The sequence below is a fragment of the Myotis myotis genome, unplaced genomic scaffold (assembly GCF_014108235.1).
Source record: "Myotis myotis isolate mMyoMyo1 unplaced genomic scaffold, mMyoMyo1.p scaffold_m19_p_9, whole genome shotgun sequence".
In the NCBI taxonomy this organism is placed as follows: Eukaryota; Metazoa; Chordata; class Mammalia; order Chiroptera; family Vespertilionidae; genus Myotis; species Myotis myotis.
This window is the reverse complement of record NW_023416401.1, coordinates 75,080,568-75,088,543: the sequence shown is the minus strand read 5'-3', so window position 1 is coordinate 75,088,543 and position 7,976 is coordinate 75,080,568. Positions and strand designations below refer to the sequence as shown.

Here is a 7,976-nt window from a genome sequence, read left to right as displayed (position 1 = left end):
TTGTATGCTCTATTTTCTTGCTTTATATTCTGCTCCCATTCAAAAGATTACCTCACGGCAAAGTGGCTGCTGGAGTTACAGCCATTATATCCATATTCCAGGTAGCAGGAAGGAAGTTTAATCCCACTGTCTCTTAGAGGCTCAAATTGTACTTCTATTATATTAGTTCGGCCAGAATTTAATTTTATGGACTCATGAAGTTATAAACAAAGCTGGGAAATGTAGTTTCTTACCAGGAGATGTTGCCCAAAGTATTGTTTTCTAAATACAAAAAGTGAAAATTAGCATTTGGAGGTGAGAAGCCTTCTCTGTCAAATTTCCTATTTATGAGATCAAGTTAAAAAAAATGCCAACGAAGATAAAAGCATCATAAAGACCTTTCTAGTGGTATATGATTATAATAACATTTCTTCTTTTTAAATGTCTATAAGAAATGAGGGATTTACTTTACTATTTTGAAATCTGAGGTGAGAAATAGATTTTGCACAATCTATTTCCCCACTCTAAACAGTTAAGAACAAAACAGAAGTCATGTTTTAAACCTCCCTCCTAATTTCAAAGCACATTTTGCTCTGGTTCTAAATGTCTGAAGTCAGAGCTAATGCAAGAGAGAAGAGGACAGTTTGAAACATAAAGGATGGCACTCATCCTTTGAAACATTCAATGAGCTGATCCCTGCACCTTGTGTTTCTGACATAATCTTGACTCTTCTCAAGGTGTTAGCAAGTTAGGTAATTGTAGATAATAAAATATGATCTCAGTGTTACACATGCACAAATGTGCCCACCCACTCACACAGTTTTCTTCACCTGCAAACATCTTACACCAAAGGCCCAGCTGAAGTCCCATTTCATTCTTTTTCTCAGCACCAAGGCTCTATCATCTGTCCTCTCTCTGTTCAGGGACTGATTCTACTGTTTGTTTTGAACAATTTATACCCAACATTCAAAAAACATCAAGAGAACATTTAGCCTCAGCAGGATGGCTCAGTCCATCTGAGCATCCTCCCATACACCAAAAAGTTTGCAGGTTCTATTCCCGGCCAAGGCACATACCTAGGATGTGGGCTCGATCCCCAGCTGGGGCACTTACAGGAGACAACTGATCAATGTTTTTATCTATCTATTATCTATCTATCTATCTATCTATCTATCTATCTATCTATCTATCTCCCTTTCTCTCTCTCTAAAATCAATAAAAACATATCCTTGGGTGAAGATTAGAAAAAAAGAGGGAAACATTGGTCCCAGACACTTCATTACTTCACTTTACATAGGTTAGGGTCATATTTAAATTTCTTATCTTCCCAAGTTTAGTGTGAGCCCTTTAAGTGCCTCATACTCCTTTTGTATTATTTCATTTTAGGTATTATATCTTTCCAGGTTGATAGATTTATCTGGCACTAGGCATCAGAATTTACTCCAAACCATTGAATCTCAAAACAAAACTATAACACACATTCCAGAATAGCTAAAATGACAGGCAGACAGTACCAAGTGTGGGATAATGGGACTGCTTATACAGTGCTGGTGGGAATGTAAATTTGTGCAACCATTTTGGAAAAATGTTTAACCAAACTTGCTAAAGCTGAACAAAGTATATTTTATGACCCAGTAATTCCACTCTGAGTTATATACTCAACAGAAATATAAACAAAACAATAAGCATGCAGTAGTATTCCGAACACTATTCATAATAGCCCCAAACTGAAACGACCTATAAGTATAATAGGTAAAGAGATTGAACAAGGTATGTATTCACACAATGGAATATTATACATCAACAAAAATGGACAAACTATTGCTACATGCAACAACATAGGTAAATCTCACAAATGTGGTGTTGAGTCAAAGAAGCCAAGCCCAAAATAGGCCTTTCTGTTTGGTTTCATTTATATAAATTTCAAAAACAGGCAAACTAATCATCCTATTAGACACTGACAATAGTATGGTGATCACCAGAGGGAAAGGAGGATGGGGAAGAGGTATAAAAGGGTAAAGGAGGTAAAGTATGTGGTAATGGAAGGAGATTTGACTCTGGGTAGTGAACACACACAATGCAAATATACAGATGATGCAATATAGAATGGTATACTTGAGACCTATTTAATTTTATTCACCAATGTCACTCAATAAGTTTAATTTCAAAAAAGAAATCAGGATGTGTGATGTGTTCCCCACCCTGTTTACTTTTTCTGGCAGCACACAGCATTTTAAAATAAAAAATGTAAAACACTCTCCCTCTCTGCCTAACCTCTCAATGGCATACTTGTTGATCTCAGTGAGCTTTGCTACACTTACTGCTCAGAAAGAAATGAGCAAGAGGAGGAAATAGAGAATAGAGGTGACCCTGAAGGGCAGGAGGGTAGAAGATAGAAAAGGACCTGTGAACAGCACCTTCCATCCCTTCACTTAAGTATTAAGCACTCTGCTCACATGCGGGGAGAGGTTACCGAAAATGCAATGACGCCAGCATGCTCTCCAGGAGCTCCTGACTTAAAAGTGCTGCAGGATATGGGCAAATCAACAGGTAAATCAACAGTGAGAAATCACAAATTAATACTAATGCAGTGATGAAACTGAAATGGCAGAGGGGCCACGGGTCCCTGAGACAGTGCCCATTGCATAAACAAAGCCTCATGGAAGACAGACAGGTTGAAATTAGAAACACTTTCAGTGCAGCTCAAGTCTGAGGCTGGTTTGAATGGTTAATGCAGCATGCAGCAGGCTGGCTCTGTACCCAGGAAATAGAGAGAAGGAACAAAAATGGGCTCTGTTAATTTTTACTGTGGGAGACTATTACTGAGGGGAGGAATAATAAGGGTAATCACATGAAGCTCGGAAAATTTTTCAACAGAGAAAATCTAGCTCATAGTGGAAGACTTAAGACAACAATTGTGAATGTTTTATCTCTTATTATACTTCAAGCATTGTTGTACAAACTTGACCTTTCTCCCCTACCCTGCAATGCACAATCCAGGCCCAAGTCCTGCCTGTTTTGAGTCCAAGGCATTTGCTAGGACTGGAGAATGGGGAAAAGTAAGGAATGCCAGTTTGTTCCTCCTACAGACCATTCCCGCCCCAAATTGTTATAAAATAACCTAATCCAACCGTTAAAGAAAGAACCAGATGTGATGGGAACTGACTCATCCACTTCTAATTTCTGTGATTTTTCTGGTCCACAAAGCAATCCTATCTAATAATAGACAAACATGGTAATTAACCGTACCTCCAACATGCTTCCCATTGGCTAATCAGGGCGATATGCAAATTAACTGCCAACCAAGATGGCACGGCAGCCAGGCAGCTGAAGCGAACAGGAGGCTTGGTTGCCCCAGCGATGGAGGAAGCCAAGGTTCCCTTCCTGCCGCCGCCTGCCGCCAGGCTCTGAGCTCCTGAAGCAAGAGCACCAAAAGATACAATGTTTCAATTACAGAAGCTAAAAGATGGCGATTAATTTGCATATGCAAGCTCCAAGTGGTGGAGCGAAGCCAAACAGCCCCAAAGCCGCAGAGCAGCGAGGCCTCATGTCCCAGGATCAGCGAAGCCTGATGGAAGCCCTGTGTGTTTATGCACCCTGGGGGTGCAGAGGTCCGGTCCTAGGCAGAGGCCGATGGCGCAACTTCCAACTCCGAGAAGTGGCCTGGGGGCTGGAAGGCAGCACCTCTGACCTCAGTGCTGGAGTCCCGCCGCTCCACCAAGAGAGGAGCAGAGAAAGGCCGGAGCCTCCCTCAAGGTGACCCAAAATCCCCACCCACACCAGGCAGGCTGCTGGGACTGTGCATGGAGGACTCACCTCCAAGCCCAGCCAGTGGCCCTGCCGCAGCCATGGCACTCCTGGGTGCAGGCCCCAGCGGGACGCAGGGTGGTGGCAGGGGTGCTGTGAGTCCTGGGCTCCTCTCCTGCCTTCCGCGGCCTCCTCCTGCTTCAGGGCCTTGTCCTCTGTGGCCTCCTCCTCCCCAGCACCCAGAGCAGCAGAACCACTGAGGGCACTCCCCACTGGCTGAGGGGGTGAATGGAGCGGCAGGGACTCCTGGGTGACGGGTTGCCCTGGGGAGGAGTCCGGACACCTGCACGCCCCGCTCCTGTTCAGCAACATCCCCGAGATCACACATCTGCACCGCGGGCTGTGGGGCAGCGTGATGGCTCCGATGGTGGAGAAGGTGCTGCACACGCGGGCGCTCCTGCAGCCGGGACCTCCTCAAAGGCTTTGAGATGTTCCACTCCCTCTTCAAGCCCTACATCCGGTACTGCATAGAGGAGGAGGGCTGCATGGAGTACACGCACAGCCTGCTGCACGACAACGACCTCTTCCAGTCCTACATGACATGGGCTGAGAAGCACCAGCAGTGCCAGCGGCTGAAGCTGAGCGACATGCTCGCCAAGCCCCACCAGTGGCTCACCCATTACCCGCTGCTGCTCAAGTCGGTGCTGAGGAAGACGGACGAGCCGCGTGCCAAGGAGGCCGTCATCACCATGATCAGCTCCGTGGAGTGCTTCATCCACCACGTGAACGCGTGTATGCGGCAGCAGCTGGCGGCCATGGTGAGCCGCATGGATGCCTATGAGGTGGTGGAGGGTAGCAACGACGAGGTGGACAAGCTCCTGAAGGAATTTCTGCACCTGGACCTGACCGCGCCCATCCCTGGAGCCTCCCCAGAGGAGACGTGTCAGCTGCTGTTGGAGGGCAGCCTGAGGATGAAGGAGGGAAAGCACAGCAAGATGGACGTGTACTGCTTCCTCTTCACAGACCTGCTCTTAGTGACCAAGGCAGTGAAGAAGGCTGAGAGGACCAAGGTCATCAGGCCACCACTGCTAGTGGACAAGATCGTGTGCCGGGAGCTGCGGGACCCTGGCTCCTTCCTCCTCATCTACCTGAACGAGTTCCACAGTGCCGTGGGGGCCTACACGTTCCAGGCCAGCGGGCAGGCTCTGTGCTGGGGCTGGGTGGACTCCATTTACAATGCCCAGAACCAGTTGCAGCAGCTGCATGCGCAGGAGCACACAGGCAGCCAGCAGCACCTGCAGAGCCTGGAGGAGGAAGAGGAAGAGGAGGGTGGGGAGAGTAGCACTTCCCCCGCCAGCTCCCCCACCATCCTGCGCAAAAGCAGCAACAGCCTGGACTCCCAGCACTGCGCCTCAGACGGCTCCACGGAGACCCTGGCCATGGTGGTGCTGGTGGCCGGGGAGACGCTCTCCTCTCCCGAAGTTCCAGGGCGGCCCTTTCAGCTCCCAGTCGGACGAGATGTCCCTCCGTGCCACCGCCTCATCTGTCACACCGACCAGGGAACTGCTGGTCCTGGGCCCCGGGGAGGGCAGCTCCTGCTCCATGGACTCCGCCTACGGCACCCTCTCACCCACCTCCTTGCAAGACTTTGCGACCCCAGCCCCTGTGGTGGAGCCAGCGCCTTGACCCCTAGATTTACCACAGGCCCCTTCACCCCCGCCCTGCTCGGCCTCCGCCGCCGCCCCCCTGTCCAGCTGCTGCCCCGCCTGCCCCACCTGCTCAAGTCCAAATCTGAGGCCTGCCTCCTGCAGCTGCTGGCAGGGGCCGCCACCCAGGGGGCGCACCCAGCCCCCACTGCAGCCTGTGGGAACTCTGCTTGGCTGCCACAGCCACCCGCACTAGGACTCCGGGCTCCCCTCAGGAAGCTGGGCCCCCGCGGGGGCGCACCAAGCCCTGACAGTGGCTCCCAGCTATCAGAGATGGAGGGCAGGACCACCTGCCTGGCCGGGGAGCCCAAAGGCCCACCAGGATGAGCAGAGTCCCCCAGGGTCCAGCCTGAGCCACCCCCCTACCCCCCATCTCTGACCAGCACAGGAAGCTGACCCAGCTGGCCCAGCTCTACCGCATCAGGACCACCCTGCTGCTTAAATCCCAGGCCCTGAGCACAGCATGGAGCCGCCATGCCTGGAGGGCGCGGTGGAGGGGGGTGGGGGGCGGGCGCACATGCGCCTGGTGCAGCAGGACTTACTGGGGAAGGGCCACAGTGCGGCCACCAGGCCCTGAAAGCTGCCCTGAAAGCCATACAAAGACAACCTGCTGCTGGAGGCCAGGCATGCGGTGCTCCCGGAAGATGCCAGAGGTAGGGAAGGAAGGTCATGGAAGGGAACAATTGCAAGCAGAGATCCCGAAGGTTCTGAAAGCAGAGGACCAGCTCCCTGCAGACCTGAACTCCGTGTGGGCCTCTTTCCCGGCCTGTGGAAGCGGTGCAGACACAGGAGGAGCTGATGGACCGGGGCTGCGCCCAAGGAAGACTCAGAGGAAGCAATGTGTGGGCAGGGCCAGGCGGAGCAGGCAGGCCCGAGCGGATCCCGCTGGAGCGCAGCCAGACCCCAAGGCGACCACCGAGCCAGGCCCCAGGGAGAAGCGAGAAGATGCCACTCCACTCGCTGGAGAAGACCATTGAGCAGAAAACTAAAGAAACCGATTTTACATCATTTCCCAGGTGGAGAATAGCTGGCATGTAAGCCCCTGACCAGTGCCCAGCCTCTCCTCTGTCTGTCTATCTCACTCTTAGGTACCATGTTCTTTGTTCTCTCTTAACTGCAACTCATTTTTAAACTAGATTTCTTTTAAAAGAAGACTAAATAAAGTTTCCCTTAAGTTATTTAGGCGGTGCTGGGGCTGCGGGGCTGCTGGGGGCCGGATTACAGACACAAACACACAGGGGAGCCTGGTACCCAGCAGCCCCAAGCCCCGTTGAGGTGGTGTTGGGGCTGCTGGGGTCTTGATCAGAGACACAAACCAGTAGGCCCGGCACCCAGCAGCCCTGGCACAGCAGACCAAAACCCCACCATCACGGAGCTGGGGATGCTGGGGGCAGAATCAGAAACACAAACCTGCAGGCTGGGCACCCAGCAGCCCCAAGGCCCACCACCTCGGTGCTGGGGCTGCTGAGGGCCTGATAGAAGACACAAACATGCTGGGAGGGCTTGTACCCAGCAGCCCCAAGGCCCACCGCCTTGGTGTTGGGGCTGCCGGGGCCCTGATCGAAGACACAGATCCGCAACCCCAGCACCCAGCAGCCCCAAGCCCCGCCATCAAGGTTTTGGGGCTGCTGGGGGTATCAGAGACACAAACTCGCAGGCCCGGCACCCAGCAGACCCAAGGCCTTCGTGGCAGCGCTAAGGAGCAGCAAGCTGAGCGGTAGGAAGCAGCAAGCAGGTGGGTGGTAAGGAGGGAGGGGTCCCGGACTGCGAGAGGGCACAGGCTGGGCTAAGGGACTTCCTACCCATCCCCAGTGCACGAATTTCGTGCACCGGGCCTCTAGTTAGATACAATAGACTAAAACAACCTGAGTGCTATTGGAAAGGCATGCAGTAAAATCCTTATGTTGCCCAAGAATGTACCCCACTACTTCAAAGATCATTGTCTCTAAAGCCACCAAAAGATGAAATACAATATCAAGCTTAATAGTAAATGTCATCAGTGCAAATACATTTTTGGGTTTTGCCATGTGCCAGCCATAATATCCTAAGCACTTGACAGGTACTTCCCACCACAACCCTGTGACAGAGTTACTATAACTATGCCTATTTCAGAGAAATAAGGAAACTGGAGGAGAGGAATGTCAATTTCCCCCATTCGTTTATTCATTTATTCATTCAAGAAGTATGTTTGACCTCCTGCTGCCTGGACACAGGCCGTCTGGCCAGTTGCAGGTGATGCTGAGCAGTAGGCAGGATCAGAGCCGGTGCCTCTGTCTGCTGGGGCAGCCGTAGCAAAGCTTCACAGACTGGGTGGCTCCCACAGCAGAATTGTATTTCCTCTCAGTTCTGGAGACTGGAAGTCCTCAGGATGTGGTTTCTCCCAAGGCCTCTCTCCTGGGCTTGCAGATGGGTATGTCCCCACATGGCCTCTTCTCTGTGAGGGCACATCTGATATCTCTGTGTTCTAATCTCTTACAAGGACACCGGTCAGCCTGGATTAGGGCCCACTCTAGGGGCCTCATTTGAACTTGATTGCCTCTTTAA

General features: G+C 51.3%; 1 pseudogene; it reads left to right on the top strand.

The window, feature by feature from the left end:
* The first annotated feature begins 2,462 nt into the window (after positions 1 to 2,462).
* LOC118662480 lies at positions 2,463 to 6,409 on the top strand (annotated as a pseudogene).
* The last annotated feature ends 1,567 nt before the right edge of the window (positions 6,410 to 7,976 follow it).